The sequence below is a fragment of the Heterocephalus glaber genome, unplaced genomic scaffold, assembly GCF_053883595.1.
Source record: "Heterocephalus glaber isolate CG9 unplaced genomic scaffold, H.glaber_assembly_v1.0 deba00001060, whole genome shotgun sequence".
NCBI classification, from domain to species: domain Eukaryota; kingdom Metazoa; phylum Chordata; class Mammalia; order Rodentia; family Bathyergidae; genus Heterocephalus; species Heterocephalus glaber.
The window spans coordinates 1,701,376-1,714,519 of NW_028258185.1; the positions used below are offsets into that span (position 1 = coordinate 1,701,376).

General features: G+C 41.1%; 1 pseudogene; it reads right to left on the bottom strand.

Annotated features, from left to right (window-relative positions):
- Positions 1 to 12,379: 12,379 nt before the first annotated feature.
- Positions 12,380 to 12,943, bottom strand: LOC101698116 (porimin pseudogene; annotated as a pseudogene).
- Positions 12,944 to 13,144: the final 201 nt, after the last annotated feature.

The window sequence follows — 13,144 nt, forward strand, 5'->3', positions numbered from 1 at the left end:
AAATCATGTATATTTTTTTGGGTCCTAAACATTTTAGACCCCCCCCCCCTTTCTGAACCAAAGGACATAAACTTGGTCTGCCTGATGCCATGGCTCCCTTTTGAGTGGCTGGGAACATTTCTTAACCTGTAGCTACTATTGGTTCATTTTAGTTTCATAGGTACTATTCATGAGTCCTCCATAAATTTAATTTAATTTTTTTTATAAAAAATATTTTCAGGGGCTGGGAATTTAGCTCAGTGGTTCCGCCGCCTGCCTCAAAAGTGCGAGGTCCCAAGTTCAATCCCCGGTACCAAAAAAAAAAAAAAATTTTTATTTGTAAGTATTTGTAACAAAAAATTATTTTTCACAACACTTAGGACAGAGTTTCTTACAGCACTGATGACACGTCACCTTGGATAGCAGTTTTTCTGTCCCTGCTGCTGGGGCATATGACACATTTTTTCTTTTGCTTTTGTCAGTAGGTTGTCTTGCCTCTTCTGTAACAGTCTCCATTCCCAGGATTTCTCCTATAATTTTTTTATACTTTATGGGCACTTTTTAAAGTAGCCATTCTGGAATGTAGATTTTCTTCCTGACTGCATCCCAAGGGCTTTAGGTGAAATCCAGAATAACATGACTTTGACCTTCTGACAAATTCATCAAATAAATCTGAGACAGCAGCTAACTTGTTTGTGTTCACTTTCTCTTTTTTAGTTTCGATGTTACCAAATCTAAGGTGACATACTAAAAATGAAAATCAAGCCAGACTTGTGCACACACACACACACACAAAATAGGTCTTTCTATTCCATCTGATGCCCACATTGAACACATCTTCATGGCCAGACTTAAAAACCGTAAAAACTCTAAAAATTTAAGTTAGGGCTTTGACACGGGAAAAAAAAAAGTGATATTGTATTTACTACTGATGGATCCTCAGAACCTGATATATTCTTCCCTGTAGAATAGTAGACACTGAGCATGAATGAACCTCATGTGGGCTGGATTAAGTTCTCCTTCTGGTGGGAAACTATGGAAATGCTGAGTAAGCGATAAGAAAACACGGCACTTTAAAAAATGCATCAGGCCTTCAGGACCTGTAGTAACTGCAGGTTAAGCCATGTAGATTCGAGTAGTTATTTAGGTGATAACTAACGTTACCCTCAGAACCTGGTGAAGTCTGGGGACTCAAACCTAGAAGGACCCCACTGGCTTACTTTTTTTTCCTCTCCTTTCTTCCCTAAGAAACCCCCAATTCCCTTTTTGTCTCTTCTCTCCCACTTAGGCTTTCATCCATCAAAAATATCAAATCCCTTAAATTTTCTGTTATTAATTATCAGGAAGCGGCAAGGAGCTGACGGGTGGAGGGGATGAATGGGAGCTGGGAAAATCAGGGAGTTGTCTCATCCCCACAGTTCCTAGTTTATCCCACCCTGTGGGAGGGAGGAGGGGAAGCAAATGGCCTCTATTTTCCCAGCCAGTAAGAGAAGCCCACAGGCGCACAGGAAGGGCGCCAGTTCAACCCTTCTCACCTGGTCTTCCTGGATGGGGGGTGGGGTGGGGGGCTGCCTGTGGAGCCCTGCCTGTGGTTTTTTTTTTTTTTTTCCTGGATCCTCTCAGGGTTGCTTCTTTCATGCTAGTTTCCCTCCATCTCATTTGGTTTTGAAAATTCTTTTTTTTTTTTTAATGTTTTGGTTTTGATATTCTTGTAATTTTGACCTCAAGTTTGTCTCCCATCAAAAATGGTTTTGTATGTGATTTGTAGTTGCTGAGTGGCATCTTGAGAATTTTTAAACTTTCTATGAGTTCCTTGTGTATGTTACAGATCTCTAGATGTAAAGATCTTTGTGGTAAATTTTTTGAGTAAAGCCCACCTGTTGTGTATAACAGCTTTTTCTGCTTCCCTGATCTGCTAATGAAGGTTAGAGTAGCTGTGTGCCAAGAATAAGGACACTTATGGGCACGAGTAACAGATTTCTGGATGATTAACAGGGGCACTTGGACCAGTGGATCCTAGAAAGTAGAGCAGAGCACCGCGCGTGCGCACACACACACACAGAGCAGTTCTGACTCTGAGGTAACAAGGCGGAACTTCTAATCATGGGTTGGGGAACAGGGCATAGCTGCCCCCCTGGACAGTTCTGACTCTGGGAAACAGGGCGGGTTACATATGCAGCATGACTCCAGCTTTAGGCAGGCTGTGCACACGTGGCTTGACTGTAGTTCAGGGTGCGCTGTGTGTATGGTCTGACCCCAGTTTTGGGGCAGATGACATGACCCTAGTTTAGGGTGGGTTGTGCATGTGGTGTGACCCTTGAATGAGGGGGGTTGCTCACACAACTTGACCTCAAAGACCTAAATAGGGTAGCATCTTTTTTCTTGTCTTTTTCTCTTTCCAGAAGTACACAGGGGAAATCTGAAAGGTGTATAGTGCACTTTTTGGAGTATGGGTAACTCAGTGTCACCTTTGGGTTATAGTATGCAAACTTGGGATCATTTTAAAATCAAGGATTGATTGATTGATTGATTGATTTTGCGGTACCAAGGATTGAACTCAGGACCTTGTGCTTCCGAGGCAGGCTCGGTGCCACTGAGCTAAATCCCCGGTCCAAAACAGAGGATTTAAAGAGGAAAAAAGTGATTTTCCTTTACAACTCAGTATAGGTTCCATATATGTTAAAAAGTGGGGAGACATGGCCTCTAAATGGAACTTTAAATTTAACACAATATTTCAGCTTGATTGTTCTATAAGAGGGAGGGAAAATGAACAAAAATCCCATATGCCCAGGTTTTTATGGCCCTATACCAAGATCCAGAATTGGCTGGATTTTGTAAATCTGTTATGCCCATGTGCCAATAGGACTAGTCTGAATAGAACCAGACCCTAAGGAAGTTAAACTTTTAAGTGCTCCAACCAGGGTACCCCAGATACCTGTGGCACCAGTAGCAGAGCAAGAAGAGGTTCAGAGTCTCCTGGGGAAGGCTTGAAACGTAGCCCAACTGCCTCTTCTACTCCATCCTCTCCCAGGGCCACTTCCCCCATCCCACCTGCTTATCAACCTCTCTATCCCTCATTGCCAAAGGAGTGGAGCCCTGCTGGTGTAATAAGTGACACATCTTACCATCCCACTGATTAAAAAGCTAGTATGTGTCTGCTTCAAGAAGTCTTGGGGTCAGGGGGTGGAGGAACAGGGTGTTATGAGAGTACATGTCCCCTTCTCCATGACTGATCTGGCCCAGAGTAAACAGAAATTGGTACAGTTCTCAAAGGACCCAGATAGAGTCATAGATGAGTTTCAGACTTGGGCTGTAGTTTATTATCTAACTTGGGCTGATCTTAAAGTCCTGTTTTCTATTTACTAATCCTTGAAGATAAAGCCCATATATGGGCAGCAGCACAGGCTAAGGCTGATTAAGTACTTGCCCAAAATAATACCAAAGATGTGGGTACAGATGCTGAACTCATGAAGAATTCTGGTTAACAATATCAGATTGGAAATGAGAGTTGTGGGAAGTGCAATGATATGACTACTTGACTGAGGAAATGAGAACATACATAAATAAGCCAGTCAATTAAGATTAGAAAAATCACTGAACTGAAACTCTTTGTAAATATACTAATATTGATCCTACCTCAATGGTGGGACTTTTATTAGGATTATATTTTATTAGCCATTCTGCCCCAGATATTTGTAGAAAGCTTCAGAAGCAGATTATGGGTCCTGAGACCCCTATTAATGAATATTTAAACTTGCCTTTTGGAGTTTTCCACAACAGGGACAAAATAGAGGCAAATGCCAAGGCCCAGGGGAAACAACTACAGGCAGGAGAACAGGCCTTGAGACTCCACATGCAAATAGGGAAAATATGAGACCAGATGGCTGCTGCTGCTGTGGAGAACCTGGGCACTGGTGAAACAACTAAGCAAGGCTTGCCTCCTGGGATCTGCTTCCTCTGTAAAGGAGGAAAGTACCTGCCAGGCATGAGGGTGCACACCTATAATCCCAGCACATGGGAGGCTGAGGCAGGAGGATTCCCATGAGTTGGAGGCCAGCCTGGGCTACATAGTGAATTCAAAGGCCAGTCTACATAGTGAGACCCTGTCTCAAAAAAAAAAAAAAAAAAAAAAAAGGACAGAGAAAAAAGAAGAAAAAATGAGGAGCAAGACTGCTCTTTCTTTCAAAGGGAGGAGAAGCTACCTGTTTCCATTTTTGGCTGCTCTAGAAGGCTGAAGGTGGCAGATGTTTCTCAAAACTCTCAACAAAATGGAATTATTATAGACAGCTAAGCTAGATAGAAATATAATAGGCAGTCAGACAGGGCTGAGCCCTCGAGAGAGTCGAGACAAAGGGTAAAAACACTACAACTGTGGCCAGAGACACATCAGTTGGGGTCCCAGCCTCAAGATGATGACAAAAGGACCAGGCTTACATATTTCCTCAAGGGATGAGATAAATGATAGCACCTGTAGGTATCAGTCACTTTAGTGGGTGACCAAGACCGCCCCCCCCCAGATCCATCACCTACCTGACAAGTTCTTTGTTCTTTCCGTGTACCCTTGCTATGTGACTTGATTCCCTGTTGGATCACTATTACCTATGCAACTGTATTTGTAACCTTATTGGTCAGTCATAGCTGTAACCCACATTATACATACATGGGTTTTGCTCTATAAAACATCTCTGTAAAGTGGGGTCCCCAGCTACCCACTTGGACCCCTTCTGTCCCTCATAGAAGCTACCTTTCTCTCAATAAATTCTTCCTAGTCTTAACCTCTGTTGTTCCTAGAATTCATTCTTTGATTTTTAGAGAACATGAGCTTGGTGTATCAGACATCGAACAAGTTGGAAGATACAATATTTTCATATTTCACCTCTGGTATCATTTCTTGTATCATATTGGAGGTTCCACCAAGGTTTTTAAAAAACCCAGTTAATGGGAGGTAAGAGTTTGGTTTTATTTCTTGATTGCTAAATTATGTTAGGTAGTCAAAATTGTCATTCTTGTTTGCCATTGCTTGTGGTTCTGGTAAGTTGCTTTATGCCTTGAGTTCTTATACATTGCCTTTTGTTAAAATGATTATGATGCTTCTTTAAAGGGGTATTTTACTTTTGTGGACAAAGTCTGTGTTTATATTAATTGCCTGACTGGTTTGTTAGACAGCATAATGTTAGAGCTCCATTTAGTGGACTTTACCAGTAACTTCAAGTAAATTTAGAAAATGTAAAATGGATCCTTTTATGAAATCTAGTTTATATTTGAGAAATATACATGCCTATTAATAAACCACAGAACTCCAACCATTCTTAAAACTTGGGGACAGGTTCACTGAGCAGTCTGGCCCAATCCTCTATACTCTAGAGAAAATGTTGAGCTCTGCTTCAGTTTCCTTTCAGGTCTGATTTTCTGCTGGTGAGGAAGCAGTCTTAGTGCTTGAGATTTCCCATTCTTGCCTTTCCAGGCTGAGAATGGGCAAGTTGTCTCAGTAACTCACCATGAGCATGAGAAGAATAGATGCCCTTTTCCTGATTGTGTTTTCAAACTTTCCTGCCACTTTATACTCTCCTTTATAGAGGCATGTAAAATTAAAGAAAGAAAGAATCTCTGAAGTGTCCCAACCTTTCCTTTGAACAACCTTTAAATTAAGTCCTTAGAAAATGAGAGTTTGGGGCCGGGGATCTAGCTCAGTGGTGCCGCCTGCCTCGAAAGCAGAAGGACCCAAGTTCAATCCCTGGTACCAAAAAAAAGAAAAAAAAGAAAAAAAAGAAAATGAGCATTTGCTAATGTTGAAGACAGGGAAATCATTTTAGATGAGACCGTGTCTCTGGGTCATATGAGACATCCAAATTTTTTTTGCCTGTCCAGGAGAGTACATAAAAGTGATGTCCCTGCTTAGTTCTCTGGGCAACAGTCTTCCTTGGGAGACTGAACCTGAGACCCTGTGGAAAGAATTGACTTCTGGGTGAAACTAGAAGGAGCTATTTCCATAAACACAACATTTAAGGGACCAAAACACATTTAGTTTAAAGGAGAATCCCTACTCTCCTCAGTCTCTCTCTCCCCTCATAGTATTGTAGATAGGTGAATGAAAGAAAACGAGCTGAAACAGGAGCACCCGAGGCAGGGCTTTATGGGGAAGGAGCTGCCAGGCTGCCTCCAACAATGGCAAGAGACAGCGAGACTAACCGGTCAACTGCCCTTATATAGGGCAGTGCAGCAGGGAGAGTATTGTGAGAGTTGAGCAATGGGACACTGGGTGATTAGAAAGGGAGGATCACATGGGTAGCAGGGTGGAGCAACAAGTTAGGTTTTGCTTCTCCAGAGGGGGTAGATTTCACTTTTCCAAAGTGGCTTATTTCTGTAATAGGAACCATTTTAGGAACGGGAGCCATTTTAGAATGTAGGACCATTGGGGCCATTTTGTCTGGTAGAGAACTCTTATCAGTAAGTTAATTAGATATCTTGTAGGCAGTTAGACAGGGCTGGCCCTCGAGGAGCCATCATGGAGGACAGTCAAAGAGCCAACAACATGGAGGACAATCAAGACACATTCACTGAAAGCTAGCATTGTAGAAGAAAAGAAACTACCACACCCACATAGCATGAATAGCAGTGATTGATATTAATAGGTATCAATCACCTGGATGGGGGACCAAGATCTTCCAAGAAAGATCCCTGACTCACCCCTTACTGCCAAAAATCCTTATCCACTTGCTCTGTGACTTGTTTCCCCATTGAATCACCATTTAATCAATATTATTTAAGTGACTATACTTGTTGTAATCTTATTGGTTGTTCATATTTTTGTCCACCTTGTGATTTCTCATTGGGTCAATATTACCTAAGCGACTTGTAATCTCATTTATTTGACTATAGTTTTGTCCCACCACCTTGAACCCACCTCACCTCGTGGCTTTGTCCCATAAAACACCTTTCAGAAGTTGCATGAGTGGGCAACCCACTTTCTGGTCCCCCTTCTGTCTCTCTTAGCCAGAAGCTATCTTTCTCTCAATAAATTTTTCCTACTCTTAACCTTCATTGTTCCTAGAATTCATTCTTCGATTTTAGAGAACACAAACTTACACTTTGTATATCTAGCAAGTTCGGGAGTTGCATCTATCTGTCTTATATCAGTGGGTCTGGTTCTTACCATTTGTGTGTAGGAGAGAAAAATACTTTTGCTAATAAGTTGTAGATTAAATGTTGACCAGATGGGCAGTTAGATTCCTTTCTAGAGACAGATCTCTGTGTGGAAAGAGCAAAAACAGATGACAACTGAGGGGTCATGGCTGGGGCTACTCTGTAGGAGATATGCAAAGGTCCCTCAGTGGAAAATGGGTAATCAGCAGAGAATCTCCACATATCTCTTGTCCCTACCTGCACTTCTCAGTGAGATAAAAGGTGACTTAGTGATCATCAGGTATCTCCTGTCTCAGAGTGATCTAAAATGAGGCTGTCAGGACCCTTTCTGAAGCCTCCCTTAAGAGTTGAGCTGGGGCCAGGGATTTAGCTTAGGGGTGCTGAGCCTGCTTTGCAAGTGCAAGGTACTGAGTTTGATCCCCAGTGTGGGGGGAGGTTGAACTACAGGTTTGGACTATTCTCATTCTACTAATGAGGCAAACCCCATGGGGCCAGGCACAAATACGAGCAGTAATGTTCTAGATGCCTTGACAAATCTTTGCTAGATTAAAACTCCCTCTAAACTTTTCTCCAAATCATTGAGAGTTAACTTTAGAACTCCTTAATGTTAGACCACACCTCTCTACAGGAGATCTCAGGCTGAGGTGCTTGCAGCAATATACTAAGAGTCAAGGGAGAATTAAAAAGAGATTTTAGATTTAGAGAGACTTTCTCTTTTATGTACGTGTAGAAAACTTAAACATGCCTTTACTAACATGTAAAATGTGGTTGCTAGGTGATGGGTATGGATTTCAACCTATGAGCTTTATAAGTATGCTACAGATGTAGAGATATAAAATTTCAAAATGGACTTTAAATTAAATATAGCCTTGACTTGCTGCTGAGGAAGATTGCCTAAGTGATTGGATAAATGACATAAAGGTCTCAGGAACTTTGCCCTAGGGTCCAGGGCAGGACCTTCTGAGCCATTATCTTGACTTTACCTATGTCTGGAAGTGGATCTCCTTTACAGGGGGAAAAGTGCTCTAATTTGCCCTTTTATCTAGTTTCCTCACTCTCAAAGAATTGGAAAACAAAGCTTTCGATCTCTTGATTATTGGTTTTGCTACCATTGCTTCCTTCTCTAAACATGATCCTTATGGCTAAAATCATTTGTAACCTATGCTTTTAAAAACACCTACTGTAGTAAGAACAAGCTCCTGGGGAAAATAAGATTGTGCACCAAAGAAAGATAGCCTCTTTAATAAATAGTTCTGCAAAAACTGGCTTTCCACATGACAAAGATTAAAACTAGACCCATATCTTTCACCATGCACTAAACTAAAATTGAAATGGATCAAAGATCTAAATATTAAAACAGAAACACTAAATTTTCTGGAAGAGGGAATAGGTAGAATGCTTGAGGACATAGGAGTAGGCAAAGACTTCATGAACAAAACCAGACTGCATGGAACATATTACAAGAATCAAAAACTAGAAGTTCATCTTTTCTTTCTTTCTTTCTTTTTCTTTTTTTTTTTTGGTACTGGGGATTGAACTGAGCACCTTGCGCTTGTGAGGCAGGCACTGGAACCACTGAGCTAAATCCCCAGCCATAGAACTTCATCTGATTACAAAGCTTTTGTATAGCAAAAGAAAACACAGAGATAACCCACAGTGTTGGAAAAAAATTTTAACAGCTATTCATCAGATAAAGGACTTACCTAGAATATATAAAGAACTCAAGAGGCCAGGGATTTAGCTCAGTGATTCCCCCACCTGCCCCACAAATGCAAGGACCTGAGTACCTGGTACCAAAAAAACCAAAAAAAAAGAACTAAAAAAATAAGACCCTCCAAAAATGGGCACCTGAAATGAAAAGACACTTCTTAGATAAAGACGTAGAAATGGCAAATAAATATATGAAAAAATGTTCAACTTCACTGGTCATTCAAGAGATACAAATTAAAACTACACTGAGATTCCATCTCACTCCAGAAAGAATGACTGCTATCAAAAAATTAATAACATGCTGGTGGGGCTGTGGGGAAAAAAGAACCCTTCTCCACTGTTGGTGGGAGTGTAGGCTGGCGCAACCACTGTGGAAATCAGTGTGGAGAGTTCTCACAAACCTAAAACTAGAGGTTCCATTTGACCTAGATATTTCTCTTCTTGGTATCTTCCCAAAAGAAATGAAAGCATCCTACCACAGTGACATATGTGCACCCATGTTTATAGCAGCACAGTTCATAATAGCTAAAGCTTGGAAACAGCCCAAATGCCCATCAACTAATAAATAGATAAGGAAGATGTGGGGGGTTTTTTTGGTACCGGGGCTCAAACTCAGGACCTTGTGCTTGCAAGGCAGGTGCAGTGCCACTGAGCTAAATCCCTGGCCCAGTGTTTTTTTTTTTTTTTTTTAAATACAATGGAGTACTGCTCTGCCATAAAGAAGGATGAGCTTCAGATATTTATAGCTAAATGGATGGACCTTGAGACCATACTCTTCAGTGAAATAAATTGGACACACATGTTTAAATACTACATTGTTTCTCTGATGTGAGAAAGTGAAAGTGGAAATAAGGACAAAAATGCATAATAGATACTGGGCAATGGGAAGAAAATGTTCAAATGGGAAGGGGAACTAGAGAGGAGGAAGAGAGAAAGGAAGGGGAAGGGATAAGAAAAAAGTGAAAATAGAAGGAAAAAATGGAAACAAAGTGTTTGTACATAGGGAGGGGAGAGGGAATGGGATAAAATAAAAAATTAAAAAAAAAACGATTTTGCACCAGGATGAGGGTAGTTACTCTGGTCAGATTTATCTTTTGCCCTCTCTCCAGAGAACAGCCACCTGCCCTGGAGTGGAATTTACTTGGCGGATGTGGTGAGGGCACAGAAATCAATTAGAAATTTTAGGGATGCCTTTCTTTTTGCACTTCAGACAATGGGGAACTCAATATCAAAATCCCTTACTCCTTTGGAATGGTTTCTTTCTTTCTTTCTTTCTTTCTTTCTTTCTCTCTCTCTCTCTCTCTCTCTCTCTCTCTCTCTCTCTCTCTCTCTCTCTCTCTCTCTCTCTCTCTCTCTCTCTTTCTGTAGTTGCTCTCATTTTACTGGGGAGTGGAATGTATTCTTAAACACTAGAAAAGGTTTGACTCTCACACCTTGAGGAAAAGTAGCCTAACATTCTTCTGCACCTGTGCATGGCCTGCCTATCCTTTAGAGCCAAAATGGGAAGTATTGATTATGATGCTATCTCACAATTAGAATTGTACTATAAGCAAAAATGGTCAGAATTGCTTTACTTTCAAATTTTCTTTGCATTTCTTAATGTAATAATCCTTAAAGATAATCCTTATTTGTGTTCAAAATGTAAATGTAAACCACAGGAGATATATGACAAATTCAGCTGCCATACCTGTGTTTATGTGTCCTTTCCCCTCAGTGACCTAAGACAGATCAAACAAGATCTAGGAAAGTTTTCAAATGACCCCAATAAGTACATTGAGGTCTTTAGAGGACTTATTCAGACCTATGAACTGGACTGGAAAGATGTGATGTTACTCTTTAACCAAACATTAACTTTTAATGAGAGATAAGCAGCACTACAAGCTGCTATCACATTTGGGGATGAATATCATATTGTTAATTTTAAGAAACCAGAAGACAGACATTTTCGGGAACAACTAGTTGGTTCGTACTGGAACATAAGCAGTTCCTATATAAGATCTCCATTGGCCTGCCAACCAAACAGGAGATTGGAATAAAAGACATTTTCAGGCATATGTCCTAGAAGGCCTAAGAAGGACAAAAATTAAGCCCTTCCATTATTTTAGGTTATTGACTGTTTATCAAGAAAAAGATAAAGACTCTACTGCCTTCTTAGATCATTTACAAAAGGCATTGGTAAAACATGCATCCCTAGCTCCTGATTCAATAGAGGGACAAATTATTCTTTTTTTTTTTGGTACCAGGGATCAAACTCTGGTCCTTGTGCTTTCGAGGCAGGAGGCAGAACCATTGAGCTAAATCCCCAGCACGTGGGATGTCTCTTGATTGTTCTTTTTCAACCCTAGCCTTCCTTCCAGTCATCATACCCCAGCAAAAAGTCAGTGGAGAAGAGGTAATTCACTATTTCTCACAACCCTTAGGCCATAACTAGGATGTCTTTCTGTTCACACATTCCTTTTTAATTATGCCTAAAAGTCCAGTTCTCCTCCTTGGGAGAGATACTTCATTTTAAATCCTGTAATCTACATGCCCCAGGTCAGATACAATGACTCCCCCTTTTGGAGACAAATAAATTCTAAAGTACAGACCACTAAAGGTAAAATAGGAAGAACAATAAAGCTGCTTTAGAGTCGGCTCCTGTGGAGGCGGGATCCCCCAAACAAACACTGTTAGAAAAAGGTTTGAGTAGGTGATAGATGTGACTGAGCCAGAGGGTTAATAAGGAAGAGGGCACAGAGTTTCCGAGATTCTTACCACAAAATAAAATATATTAATTATGGGTAAAAGGGTTTTGTTCCTTATGACAAGAGATCTCTGTTGCTTGATTTAAAATGTTCTGACTAGTCTTATTTATAGCTACAAAAAGTTATTATAATTCAACTTGGCCAAGTACATCCACGTGCACTCTAGTTTATAAACAAATTGTCTTATGTGTTTGTCCATTCAATTTATTACAATACATACAACTGTGTTGTTTGAGCTCAATAATTTTCCTTTTTGGTTTCTTTTTCTTTTTGGGTTTTTAAGATGTTTGTCTATAATTTAATCTGGTTTATAAATAAAAATGCCATTAGGGTTAAAACATGCTTCTACCCAGGTTGCCAGCTGACCAAAGTAATGCCAAGACTGATTTTACAGATATTTTTACCTTTAGTAACTATGAGGAATCTTCACATATTATGCAATACATCATATACATGGTCCGTTTATACTATTATTTTTTTGGTACCGGGGATCGAACTCGGGTCCTTGCACTTGCGCAGCAGGCAGCAAAACCACTGAGCTAAATCTCCGGCCCTTATCTATTCTTTACATTGGATGTAAAATGTATTATTCAAGAAGAGGCATTTGGTATAGAACCATTGATGAACGTGATGCCACCATTTAAGGAAATACAAGAACCACCAGGCAGTGAAACCACTGAGCTCCGTTTATACTACTTTTAAGAGAACATTGTTTTAAACTAATAAGCCAAAATTACAGAGCTGCATCAGTCTTCTTTCCTACATTTTACATCCAATGTAAAGAATAGATAAGGGCCGGGGATTTAGCTCAGTGGTTTCGCTGTCTGCTGCGCAAGTGCAAGGACCCGAGTTTGATCCAAAAAAAGAATAGATAAAACTCCCAGGATCAATACAATACCACCAACAAAGCTGCCAGTATCAAATTTTGATCCTCTATTTTCTTTAGAATGAACAGTTGTGGTTAGCAGTGTCACCAAACTAGTGTGGGTTGTGGTCATCATGGGTGTTGACATCTGGGATAGTTTTGTGAAATACTCGTTGCTTTAGTTGTAGACTTTGAGGTGGTGGGAGTTGTTGTATTGGTTGAGACTCCTGTTGTTGCCATTTTAGAAGTAGATTTCATGGTGACAGCTGTCACGTTGATTGAGACCAAGGAAACTGGAGTTAATGGTTTTACGGTGCTGCTGCTGTTAGATGTGCTTGTATTGCTGGAAGGCATGGTCTCTGATAGGTTACCACTGGAGTTGTGCAGAGGCACAGGAATCTGTATTTGGAGATTCCGGGGGCTGGGCGGCCCCCGCGAGGGCCAGCACCTGCAGCGTCCCCAGGAGCAACGCAGCCCGAGCACCCCGCGCACCTAGGCCCATAGGCCCATTGTTCAGGGCAGAGAGGCGGCCTCGGCCTCGTGGGCTTTGAGCGTGGAGGGAGCAGCAGGGAGAGAGAGGCCCTGCGTGCATGCGACTCAGCCCTTGTCCTCCTCCGCCTGCACTTGCCGGCGCCGAAGCCCGGCGCACATTTATTATTAAAGCACTGCAATAACTGCATCAATTGCATCAATCTAAACTTAG